The following is a 12999-nucleotide window of genomic DNA, read 5'->3' as shown; positions in this document are numbered from 1 at the left end:
TCACTCCCTCTGCTGCTACTTCTGCTACTCTGCTGCTACTGCTGCTACTGTTAGAACACTATAAATGTTGTAGCAGGCCCCTCACCTGCAGGTTGCATTGTTCGCCTGTATTACTGTTAGATTGTTGTTTCCCGAGTTTCCTTAGTCTTAGATTCCTTGGTTTTGACCCTGCCTGTCTTCTGTTGTTCTGATTGTTTGCTGCCTGACCTGACCTTTGCCTGTTTTTGGATTTTGTTATTGCCTTGCCTCTGATACTCCTGTTTGCCCGATTGACGCCTGCCTGCTTTGACCATGCCTTCGTTTAATAAAAGCCTGCAATTGGATCCTGTTGGGAAAATCTTCGTTGTTTCCTCCCAGGTTCAGGTCTGTCAATGATGAGATTTACTTTTAAATTTACTATCTTAATTAGTTTAATAAAGTCCGAATAATTGAGACTGAGCTCAGGATACATAACAACAGCATTAAAGGCATGCAGGGCAGTCCTGTATGATCACACTACATTTCACACAATATTTATATCCTTGTGCTTGCGTCTTCCTCCCACTCAGGGTGTCCTTCACAGAACTAGGTGCAGTTGTTTCTTCTCGACCAGTAGATGGGCTCAGCAATCTCCACTCAGAGCCTTTATGAGGCCTGGGCACAGTGCTTCTATTGAGTAAAACCTGTAAAACATAAATCCTTTAAAACGTAAATCCCACAATTCCTCTCTCTTGATCTCTTTGAAAGAGATCACAACCTTTGCTCCACTTCTTCCTCACAGTGAATCACCTGGCATAGGTCAAATTCCCACAGGCCATCTTTTCCTTTTTCCCTTACCAGAGTTAGTTTAGTTAGTTTAGTTTTGCTATTATCTGAACGTCACTGTTGCAAAATACCTTCTCTAAAATCTGCCTTACCTTGTTAAATTCCAATTGGTCGAGTCCACAACTTATTTTTGGGGCAGCTAATACCGGCACTTGGTCTTCCTGACACTTTTGTTTTAGTGCTTTTAGACTCTTTTCTAAGTTTTCATAGGTGGGCAGGTCCCTGCTCCACCACTTAGTTACCAAATGGTATATAACTTTTTCCCCGTGTATTGTCTTCACACAGTCTCCTGGCTCCGATATGGTTTTGTTCAATTGTTCCACACCGTGTTTTTCTGATTTGTTTTGCTACCCCGGCCCCTAGCCCGTAGTCTGCTCCAATACAATGTGTGATTGAATGTGTTCTGGGATTTCTAGTAAATCCCTTGCCTTAATAATACTTTAAAATTCTTATGTTTCAGTTGTGGTAGTTGGAGGCTGATTTCCTCAGTGTCTTGTTGTTTGTCTCCCTTCTCGGGTTGGCCTGTTGCTGTTTCCCGCCTCCCCTCTCTTCTCCCTCTCTCTGACCTTCTCTCAGGTCAGCTCGAACTGTTGTCAGAGGCCTGCTAGGGGCAGAACAGAAACAGCAAGCAGACAGGTGAAACCATGTGTTACCTTTTCCAGCCAACTGTACGCAGTGCGAGGGTTCGCGCAGTTATTTTCATGGGCTCTCTGACCACCTGGAGGCAGACCATTTTCGTTTCATTTGTTTCAGCCTCACCCACTGCTCGTCAGGTCCTCTTTCGTGTCCAATTCCTGTTGCTCTATTTCAGGCCAAAACTTCTGTGGGGAAAATGTGTTAATAACAGCTCTTACTTTTTGTTGGTAGGCCTTAGGTGTATCAGTGTACCCATCCCCAGGCATTGGGGCCCAGGGGCCAGGAAATTGGCGTCCAGTGGATAATTCAAAAGGAGTAAATCCAGTGGTTCTGTTTTTGAACATCTCACAGACATTAAGGCTATTGGTGATGCTTCTACCCAATTCAGAGAAGTGCTTGTACAGATTTTGGCTGTTTTGTTTTTTAGGGTCTGGTTCAGTCGTTCAACTTTACCTTGGCTTTGAGGATGGTAGACTGCTCCATATGAGTGCTTCAATCCTAGAGCTGACTCTACTTGGTTCAGATGCTAATTTTTAAAGTGTGTACCATTGTCTGACCTTATGACTTTGGGGAACCCATGTGTAGGTATGTAGTGATTGATGAGGCATTTTATCACTGACATTGCATCCTCCCTGGCACATGAGTAAGCTTCGGGCCATCCTGTGAAACTATCCACCATGACCAGTAAGTATCTCTTTTTGTGGACAGGATTTATCAAGTCTGTGCAGTCAATCACAGTCATGTACCCAGGGCCTCTATCCGCGGGGAAGTGGCCAGGCAATGGATGTGTGGTGGGCTTGACATTATATTCACTGCAGGTCTGACATTCAGCAATAGTGTTACTGATCATGTGTGGTAGAAACGGATGCCACCACCCCTTTAACCTTTTGGGTCATATCTTTTGAATTACTATGTGCTAGTGAGACAGCGACTCTAGCTGGCAACACAGGGCTTCCTTCTGGACCTCTCCACAGTCCCAAGGCTGTTTTTGTTCCCCCTTTTGGTAACCAGGTAGTTTGTTCTTCTGGGAGGATGCAGCTTGCTCTCTAATTATGAACTCTTCTGTTAAGGCTGGGTCTAAATTCAACACCTCATCTTGTGCTCTGACCATCATCTGTAATGGCACGTAGCCAGCTGCCTGCTTTGCTGCTTTGTCTGAGGCTGCATTTCCTACAGATACAAAATCTGTGCCATAAGTGTGTGCTGAGCACTTTACTATGGCCACCTCCTTTGGTAGTACTATAGCTTCTAGCAGTTGAGAGGCTTCTTCTGCATGTTTGATTGGCTTCCTGTTGATGTCACAAATCCCACTTTGGCCCACCCTTGCTCAACTGTAGCTGCCCCTACTGAATAGGCAGAATCTGAATATATGTTCACCCTTTTACCACTTCCCTTTTGCAATGCTGATGTTAAAGCTAATAATTCAGCTCTTTGAGCTGATGGTTTAGTTGACAACTTCTGTTAGACTGTTACTGTCAGGTCATCTCCCTCCCCTACACTGGACACCACTGCATACCCAGCAGAAAGAGTACCCTGATCATTTCTGAAACAACATCCATCACAAAACAAGGTCACGTCTGGTGATGACAGTGGCCTGCTACTCATACCCTCCCTGATCTTGCTGTCTTTTTCTACCCTTTCCTCACACATGTGGGGCTCTCCATCCACCACTAATTCTGCCATATTTATGCCCTTGTGTTCATGTACAATGTTTGGTGCAGTCAATATTTTGATCAATTTGTTTTGCCTTTGTGCAGAGAATGTGAACGAGGAGGAGGTAATGAATGCTACCAGTGAGTGGTTTGATAGAATTATCAATTGGTGTCCCATTACCACATGATTGTTTTTTTCGATCATTTTAGCTACGCCAGCAGCGAATTGAGCACAAGGGGCTTGTTTCTGTTCCACCACGTCCAATGGAGCACTCACATAACTCAACACTTTCTGGTATAGCACACCACTCACAGTTTTGCCCGTGGTTGTCACATCTAAATGGAAAGGTTGGCCATAGTCTGGGGTTTGTAGAGCAGCAGCCTTTGCCATGTCCCCTTTTAGGTAATGAAGGCCTGTTCAGCCTCTGTTGTCCAATTCAATTCACCCTTACTGTTTTTCATTCCAATTTCCTTCACTAAAGCTCTCAGAGAAAGCTGTTATTTCAGTGTAATTCACAATATACTGTCTGCTGTAACCTATTAGGCCCAGAAAAGACAACATATCTTTCACATGTTTGGGTTTTGGGTGGTTTAGTATGGCTTGTTTGGTGTCATTTGTCATAGAGGTTCCCTGCCGACCCACTAATCGTCCTAGAAAAGTGACCTCTGGCCTGCAGACTTGCAACTTTTGTTTGCTTGCCTTCAACCCTACCTCAGCCAGAAGTGACAGCACCCTCTCTGTGTCTATCAGACAGGTGGCAGCAGATGTAGATGCAATGAGCAAATCATCCACATATTGAACCACAATTGTGTTGGTATCGACTGTCAGATTGTCCAGCAGCTTTCTTAGCTCTTGGTTGAAAATGCCAGGGCTCAAAATGAAGCCTTGTGGTAATCTGGTGTAAGTGTACTTCCGGCCGTTGTATGTGAAGGCAAACACGTCCCTACTCTGCTCTGCTAAAGGTATACAGAAAATGCATTTGCCAGATCTATACAGGAGAAGTGGGTGTGTTCTGGGGTCAATCTGGTTAAAATGGTGTAAGGATTTGGAGTGGGCAGTGGTGTAGTCAGAACCCTCTCATTTATTTTTCTCAGGTCATGGACCGTTCTATATTTCCCTGTGGAGTGTTTAATGACAGGCAGTATTGGGGTGTTCCACTCAGAGGTGGTCTCACACAGCACTCCCTTGTTCAATAGACTCTGAATGGTGGGGGCAATACCAGTCATGGCCTCACAAGTATTTCTATACTGTTTCTCCTTTACCACTGTTGTTTTGTCTATTTCAAAAGACACTGGCTGAATATCACAATAACCCACATCCTCACTTCCTGTTGACCATAACTTTTCTGGCAGGTTGGCTAGCATCTTTTAGTCTTTTTACCATGGGGCCTAAGGCCTTGGCTCCATGGTGTTTACTGATCATTAAGGAGATGTGTGGTATAGAGACAGTTTTCATTTCAAACCATTGTTCCTCACTTAACCTTACTTCCACAGCTACCCCTTCCTTTCCAATGTCGATGACTGAGCCTTTCAGGTTGGTATATTTTTGATCTACATATTGGCTAAACTCTGTTGCATAAACCTCATCATTGCTTTTGATAGAATTATCAATTGGTGTCCCATTACCACATGATTGTTTTTTTTCGATCATTTTAGCTACGCCAGCAGCGAATTGAGCACAAGGGGCTTGTTTCTGTTCCACCACGTCCAATGGAGCACTCACATAACTCAACACTTTCTGGTATAGCACACCATTCACAGTTTTGCCCGTGGTTGTCACATCTAAATGGAAAGGTTGGCCATAGTCTGGGGTTTGTAGAGCAGCAGCCTTTGCCATGTCCCCATAAACCTCATCATTGCTTTTGTCATAGTATAGAGTACAGTGTAATGGGTCAGAAACTGGCAGGAAGTGTCTCAACAGGTCTGGTCTCTGGTTTATCAGCTGCCTAAAGTTGGTTTGTTCTGGATGCAGCACTCTGACCCAATAAATGTCCACCCCCACTGCTGTAGTTAATACCCATTGACCAGCTGCAGGTACTAGACCACCCTTAATGGAGCAGTTTTGTGTTTTTCCATTTGGAAAAGTTAAAATGATGCCCTCTGGGCTACACAGAATTTTCACCCCCAATTTTACTAACAGGTCTCGTCCGAGGAGAGCAGAGGGCACACTGGCAGAGCATAGGAAAGGGTGCATGACCTTTTGACCTGCTACTTCTACAGACAGAGGTTTGTATTTTGGCCAGGCTACAATTTCCCCAGAGAACCCTTTGACTTCCTGTACTTCACAAGAGAGTGCGTCCTTTCTCAACCATTCCAGCCTGATGGTAGAGAAGGAGGCCCCAGTGTCCACTAAGGCCTGTACTTGGCTGTCTGTTGACCAGTACAGTTAGGTAGGGCTCAGCCTCAGCCCCCTTATTGGTTCTCTGTGGGTCTTGTCAATAATCCGCCTGGTCTGCCTGGCCCCAGACTGGGCTTTGTCTGGGCACCTGTTGGTAGGTAGACCACGGGACATTTCTGGGGACACCTCTTCCTCTTCCCAGAGGCCCTCCTCTAACAGGAGCCCGTCCCCGTGCAGGAGGTTGTCCCCCTCTATTCAGTGGGCAGTCTCTTTTCCAGTGATCACCTGCTCCGCACAGATAACACCCCTGCTCTCTCCTGGTCTCCGTAATTCCCCTATAATTTTGGTTTTGCCACCCATGTCCAGAAGGTGGCCAGTCTGGCAGCGGGTCATATGGATAATCACGTGGGCCCTGAGGCTGATAGTTTGCTGCCCCTTGTGACACTTCCTGTCCCTTCATCCCCTGATTCATTACAGGCATTTGTAGAGCTCCCTCTCTAGGCTTCTTTGTATTCTTTTCTTTTTCTTTTTATCCCTTTCTTGTTTTTCCATGGCGCTGTCTACATAGTAAATGAAATACCTGGCCCATGTCTCTCCACTACCCCCACACATTTCTGGACTGTTTTCTACTTGTTGTTTTGCTTTTTCGAACTCCCTTCATTACTGCCTGCTGGGTGCTGCCCTGTCCTTTCTTCCCATTCAGCTTCTGTCCTATGCAGATGTGCTGATGCAGATTCTTCTGCTCCTATCTTAAATTTGATAGATTGATAAGTCATTTTTGGTGTTGGATAGAGGTTTGTAAGAGCCCTGCTTATTTGGGTAATTACTTTGGACAGTGGTTTCTCTTTGGCCATGTCTTCTACTCTAGCTTCATCCTCTAGAGTAGTCATCTGGGTTCTGGTAAGCAGATGTCCCATTAGGGCCCTAAAGTCCCCAACTGCTAGTTCATTACCATGGGTTAATGTGGTGAGTTTATTTAACCATCTCATTCCTCCCTTAGTTAGATCTGGCAATTTCTGCAGTACTGCATTCATGTCTGCATTTCCCCATGGTCTATACTCTGGATTCTGGTGTCCTCCTATCCTGTACAGTGGATACTGGGTTGGGTATGTTGTTCTAACCCCCATGTCTTTCTTTAAATTTAAGGCTTGTAATAAGGTGGTTCCTGAGGCACCTCCTTCTCCTTTGTGGGGGCTGGTAGCTGTACCAGCCCTGGGTGGGGCCTGTGCCGCCTGTTTAGAACCCCAGTCTATGTCCAGCTCATATCCAGTGATTTTTACACTATCCTTTTCTTCACCCTGACCTTTAGCTAGGCTTAGCCCTTTCACTGAATCTTCCCTACATTCTCCTCTGATTTCCCTTTCCCTTCTTTCGAGTTCTGTCCTCAGCATTCTGACATTTTCCTCCTCATGTATACTTTCTCCATACAGACTACCTACTCTGCTTCCACATGCTGCCTCCTCCTTATGCACACCCGTCAGTCTCTTCCTTTCTCCAGTCAGCTGCCCTACGCGTCGCTCTAATTCCTCTACTTCCTGAGTTCTCTGAAGTATTTCTCTGTCTAACTACTGTTAATGATTGAACTCATGGGTTGTTTTGTCAGTTCTTCATTTATTAGCTCTCTTACTCTTTTTCTTCTTCTTCTAACCTAGCCTCCTCACTTGGTTCTACCTCAACTGTTCCTCCTGTCAGGACAAACCTTCCATTTATTCTGCTCCATATTCTAGTCTGATAGGCCTTTTCTTTCACCTCTTTTTCTAATTTCCCTTTAGTAAAAAATGTTGCAGCTTGCCTGTTCTGTACCGCCATTTTATGCTCTTTGTCTGCTCTTTCTTTTTCTCTCATTATGGCCCTTAATAGTTCCCCTTTGATCTCAGTGGAATTGTTCCACCCATTAATACACTCTAATTGCTTCCATGCCTTTTCTAATTCTCTTGTCACCCTTGGTTTTTCTTTAATTTCAGCCTGTGCCAACATTTGTCTACACAATTTATCCCATACTTCCTTATAGGTAGTCATCAGTTTATATTTTACCCTAGTCCAATTACACTTCTCATAATTTGGATTATGACCAAACAGTCTGCACCATCAGGTTATTGGGGTGTTTGTATGTCTAACTTTTCTATGCTTCCCTATGGGTAATAATAGGCTTTTTTTTTATTATATAATCTAACACCACCTACTTTCCCAGGATCAGTGTCCTTAATACAGAAACCACTGTGTGTGTACTGCTTCTTTCACTCTTGTTTTATTTCTGTCATTCACTGTCCCAATCTCTTGGGCTCATGCAGGGGGCTCATAAAACATTTTGCACAGCACATACACATAATATCAAGTAGAAAAACTCAGAGCCTTTATGAGGCCTGGGCACAGTGCTTCTATTGAGTAAAACCTGTAAAACATAAATCCTTTAAAACATAAATCCCACAATCCGCACGCCTCAGACCCCTCATTCGTGACAGAATGCAACCTCACACCAGGATCCAGCAGCTTTTCACCTTTTAACTTTTTCAGTTTCTAGAGTTCGGTTTAGGGACTGTGGGGTCAGCTTTCACGTTGGGTGTTGAGGAGGAAAAGGACACCGCATCAACTCCTGTAATGGCTGCCTTCCCCGAGCCGCTCCCCAAGATGGTCGCCTTCCCAGAGCCGCTCCCCAAGATGGCCGCCTTCCATGAGCCACTGCCGAAGATGGCCACCTTCCCCGAGCCACTGCCCAAGATGGCCGCCTTCCCCAGAGCCGCTTCCCAAGATGGCCGCCGCCTTCCCCGAGCCACTGCCCAAGATGGCCGCCTTCCCCAGAGCCGCTTCCCAAGATGGCCGCCGCCTTCCCCGAGCCGCTCCCCAAGATGGCCGCATTCCACGAGCCATTGCCGAAGATGGCCACCTTCCCCGAGCCACTGCCCAAGATGGCCGCCTTCCCCAGAGCCACTTCCCAAGATGGCCGCCGCCTTCCCAGAGCCGCTTCCCAAGATGGCCGCCTGCCGGGCGCCGGCCCCAGTGCCCGCGCCTTGGGCGCCGCCTCAAGTTATCCCACCCTCCGACCCTTGCCACACGTCGTCGATGGATCCCAGCAGCCCCTGCACTCATCCTCTGCCCACCATCTGGAGCGCCAGTCTCTATCGCCGCCGCGGATGAAGGATCCCTCGCTTCATCGTCCCGCCTCCGAGTCCTGGACTCCACCTCGGCTTGTAGACCCGTCGGCTTCCTTTAGGCTCCTAGCTCCCTCCTCTCCACCATGCTGCGTCAGTCCACCAGCTCCACCAGGCTCCATCGTCTCTCCGGCTCCGCATTGGTCGGTCGTCAAGGATTTTTACCGCAAAGTGACCTGGTAATTTTCTGCCAGCAAATTCTCTGTTTTTTTACGGATTTTTTTTTTACAGTGTAGTATTGCACTGGTGTTTTATCATAGTTTTTATTTTTTATTTGTAATGTTCATTCATGTAATTTTTTTTCATGCTGTGGTGTAGGATTCCATCAGCCTTTATCCGTGTAAGATATGTTCCTGGAATCCGTAAAAAAAAAATCTGTAAAAAAACTGAGAAATTTAGCATCACCTAGATTTTTGGTGGTGTAAATTTATTCTGAAGCAATATATTCAGTGCTCAATCAGCTTTTACATACTTAAATCTGCATATTTATAAAGGCCTAATTTTATGCATACATGTTTTGATATAAAATAAAAAATTAATCTATCTGTAGGTGGCAGTAAGTCACCGTTAATAAGCGAGTCATAATGACTGAACAGATTCATTTAAAATGTGGATTCATTCAGGAAGGAAAACAGTGCTGTGGCTGGGTTTGTAATGTTTTTTGTTGGCGAAATAGAGCAAAAACAGGCAATATGTTGTTGAAAAAGCAAGTCTTCTTAATATTTTACCTCAGGGTCGTTAATCCTTCTCCGGATGAAGTAATCCGTGTGTTGATGATGTTTGCTTCTCCCTTGACGCGATTCGCGGCAGAAATTTCTTGCACCCACAATAAATTAGTCTGAATAAAACACTGAAATATAAGGGCACAGTCACATATATTCACAAATACCAATCAAATCGAAACTGGAATCAAATAATTGTGTCGTTGTGTGAGAACATGCAAAACAGTAACGTTAAATTACACTCAACGGGTCTCAACAAACTAATAAGAGATAGCATCTAAATACAACATTGGCATTACTAAAGATTGTAAAGAACAAAAACTAAATCCTAAACTTACATTTTACCTCAGAAACTAATCCTTCTCCGGAAACTGCATAAAGTAATTTTGTGTATTAATGGAGTTTGTTTCTCACTCACACCGTTCGCGCCGCAAGGATCTTGCACCCACAATGCAATGCGTCATTAAAAATTACGGAAAAACACCTGTAAACTAAACATACGGAAAATTCCTTCAGTTAAAAACGTTTTTACTGTATTTTTACGGGGGGTTTTTTACAGTGTTGGTAGCTGTGAGTATTATAAAATAAGTATATGTATGTTTTATTGTTTGGGTAGTGGGTCATCAACAGAATGAACGAGTCTGATTATGGTAAGTATAAATGTCTGTTTTTTATTTGTTTATTATGTTTAAGGTTTAACTGTATACTGTATTCTACTAGGATGGGACGGTGAAGTGGCAGCTATTTTCTTGCTTCCATCTGTAAAAGGAAGGAAGACTGGGAAAATCAGTGCACCTGAAACAGCAATCATTTACTATTGTTTAAATTGTATGAATTATGAATTATTAGAAACTGATGGAAATAAGAATCCTTCTTAGAATGCTATAGTGATAAAAACACACACACACACATGTAGAGATATTCATTTATTACTAAATTATATTTAAAAAAAACCCAGAACATCTTAAGTGTACAGAGCCAAAACACTTCAAAATACATACATTCTCCTTTAAACAATAAGATCTGCACTGAAAGCTTACAGAGTGCCCTGGTAGAATAATATATTTTCTCATCCTATGATAAATTGGATAGATTCTAGAATGGCTTCTAGAGGTACTGTGACTATAATATATTAATCACCTGTGGTACGACAGTATTCAAACATTCCAGTTGAGAATTTCTGGGAGAGAGAACTTGATGCCATAATTGATTGGGACAATGTCTGGGGAAACTGTTTCAGCACTTCTAAAAACCAGCTCACCAATGGTTCATTTATAAGGCGTATGTTGATTATACGAAATGAAAAGAAAGTCTGAGCCCTTCTGTAATATCTATGTAATAATTCACGCAAGGTACTGTATACGCAAGCATATGTTCTGGGACTGTTCACAAATTTCTTTGCTCTGGTCCTGGGTACAGGACTTTTTGTCAGATCTTTTGCAGACTCTGATCCAAAAGGACCCACTGCTTTTTCTCTTGCTGAGTGATTCGTCACTGACATCAAATCAAAAAAGGATTCTATCTGCCACTCTGTCCATGTCAGGCATTCACCACAGCCACCTCCCTCTGAAGCACCACCCACCAGATCATCATCTCCAGAGTACTAACTAATACTACTGTTGTGTAGTATCACATTGTAGCCTCCTGCTCTTTCAATCAGACGCACGATAAAACTGAATTCGTTACTATAGCAACAGCAGTGCGGCGACGCTGACGTGATTTTGTTGATTGACAGAGAAAATGAAGTTAAGTCTTTGTTAAACTTTCTTCTTATAGTTAGCGTTAACAACATTACAGAATTGTTATTTGATAGACAAAAATCCTAATGTTAAATACAAATTTGTATTCATGAACCGTTAGCTATTCGATTAAGACATGCAGAAAGCTTGTTTGAAAGCTACTATTTTCCTCTTTGGATGTCGAAATCAAACCTAAGCCATTGTGTTTGTCCGTCGTTTCAATTAATTGTTAAAACACACTCTCGGATGAATGAAACCACGCGGCTTTTTATTAACTCGTGTGAGCAGAGCTGTCTGTGTAAACAAGCGTTAGTTTTAAAGTGTCTTTAGAAAACGGGTGAAATTTATACATTCCGTCGAGTTACAGAGTTTAATTAAAGCTGCAGTCTGAGACGTTTTTATGTTCAGGATATACAAAATTACTAAGCGAGTACACCAATAGTGTTTTAATAAGTGTTTATATTCGGACTAGTTCGGGTAAGTACCGCTGCGGAGTAGCCCCATACCTGCGTGATTCTCCGTAGACGTACCCATAAAAAGTAGTTCCGCTGCAGTGTTCTTCCGCAAGAAGCTCTGTTTATTAACCGCTAGAGCGCAAAAAGTCACGAACTGCAGCTTTAATTATTTCCGATTTCGGATTTTTGTGTTATTGAGTCTAGCATTAAATTGCGATTATATATTGCGTTCTGCTTTTTATATGAACATTTGTTTTTAAAATAGCCTACTCTTTTCAAATAATGCGGTTTATGCGAGGCCCCTTGCGCTGCACGTGCAGAGTACACGTGAGGTCACGTGAAATCCGTGACGTCACAGTGAAGCATTCCACAGTATAAATTCATCGTCGCCTCACATTTAATCTAATCTAGTGTGATCAATTGAGTGAGAATCAGAGCAGAAAGATTATCACGTGAACAAACACTCAAAATAACTGTTTTCCAGCACTTCATTACAGCACTAGTGTTTCTGTCTGTAATCAATGGAGCTCAAGTCTAAAAAGAGTTCAATATTAGTAGATAATACAATAAGAGCTGGAGAAAAAACATCACTGACCCTTCAGGAGCAAATCCAGAGGCTTCTCCTGCAGCAGCAGCTATGGAGAACAGCCCAGCAGGTGAACAACAAGCTTGTGAAAAATTCCTTTCTCTGAAATAGTTTTGTTGCAACAATTCCTTTTTTAATATATTAAATGTGTGTATGACTTTTTTCTTCTCTTTTTTTAAGAAAAACCAGCTAAACACAAGAAGAAAAGCCTTTGTGCATTCTTCAAGAAGACATGGCTTGCTGTGAAAAGCACTCGTCGAGGCAACAAAACAGCCCCTCCTCAGCTTGTGACGGACACAGATTCAGCTGATCTTCAGTGTGGTCCTTCTGATCTCGAACCAGCAGCACACTGTCATCCAGCTGATCCACAGCCAGGCCCGTCCGGCCTAGAGCCAATAACTCTACAGGATCAACCTGATCCTCTGCCATGTCTGTCCAGCATCACACCGATAGACTGTGTTGAAAATCCAGCTGATCCTGAGCCAGCTGACGGTATGTCTACTGTCAATTCAATTCTGTCCTGTTTTTCCTACTTTTGAGTGTTTATTTATCTTAATACCTACATGTATGTTCGAATGTGCCTTGTAATATCTGGTGATAATTCTTAACTCTTCCATTTCTGTTTTTTTAGAAAATCAAACAAACACAAAGAAGAAGAAACGCATTCTCACACTCTTCAAAAGATTGTGGCGGGCTGTAAAATGTGCATCAACACAGAAAAAGCACAACAAAGTGGCTCCTCTTTGTGCACAGCCCGACTCCGATTCAGCTGATCCTCAGTTGGATCCAAACATTCTTGAACCGATGGCTCTGCAGCATTCAGCTGATCATCGGTCAGATCCCTCTGTCCATGAAACCATGGCTCTACAAGATCTGACTGATCCACCAGAAGATCGTCTGTCTGGTTCGTCTGATCCT

At 43.5% G+C, this 12999-nt stretch overlaps 1 pseudogene; it reads right to left on the bottom strand.

Moving 5' to 3' along the window:
- Positions 1-729: 729 nt before the first annotated feature.
- On the bottom strand, positions 730-6485 carry LOC122342353 (annotated as a pseudogene).
- Between the last annotated feature and the right edge of the window lie 6514 nt (positions 6486-12999).

Source organism: Puntigrus tetrazona, chromosome 4 (assembly GCF_018831695.1).
Source record: "Puntigrus tetrazona isolate hp1 chromosome 4, ASM1883169v1, whole genome shotgun sequence".
Taxonomy (NCBI): domain Eukaryota; kingdom Metazoa; phylum Chordata; class Actinopteri; order Cypriniformes; family Cyprinidae; genus Puntigrus; species Puntigrus tetrazona.
The sequence above is the reverse complement of the archived record's forward strand: the minus strand, read 5'-3'. Positions and strand labels throughout refer to the sequence as shown.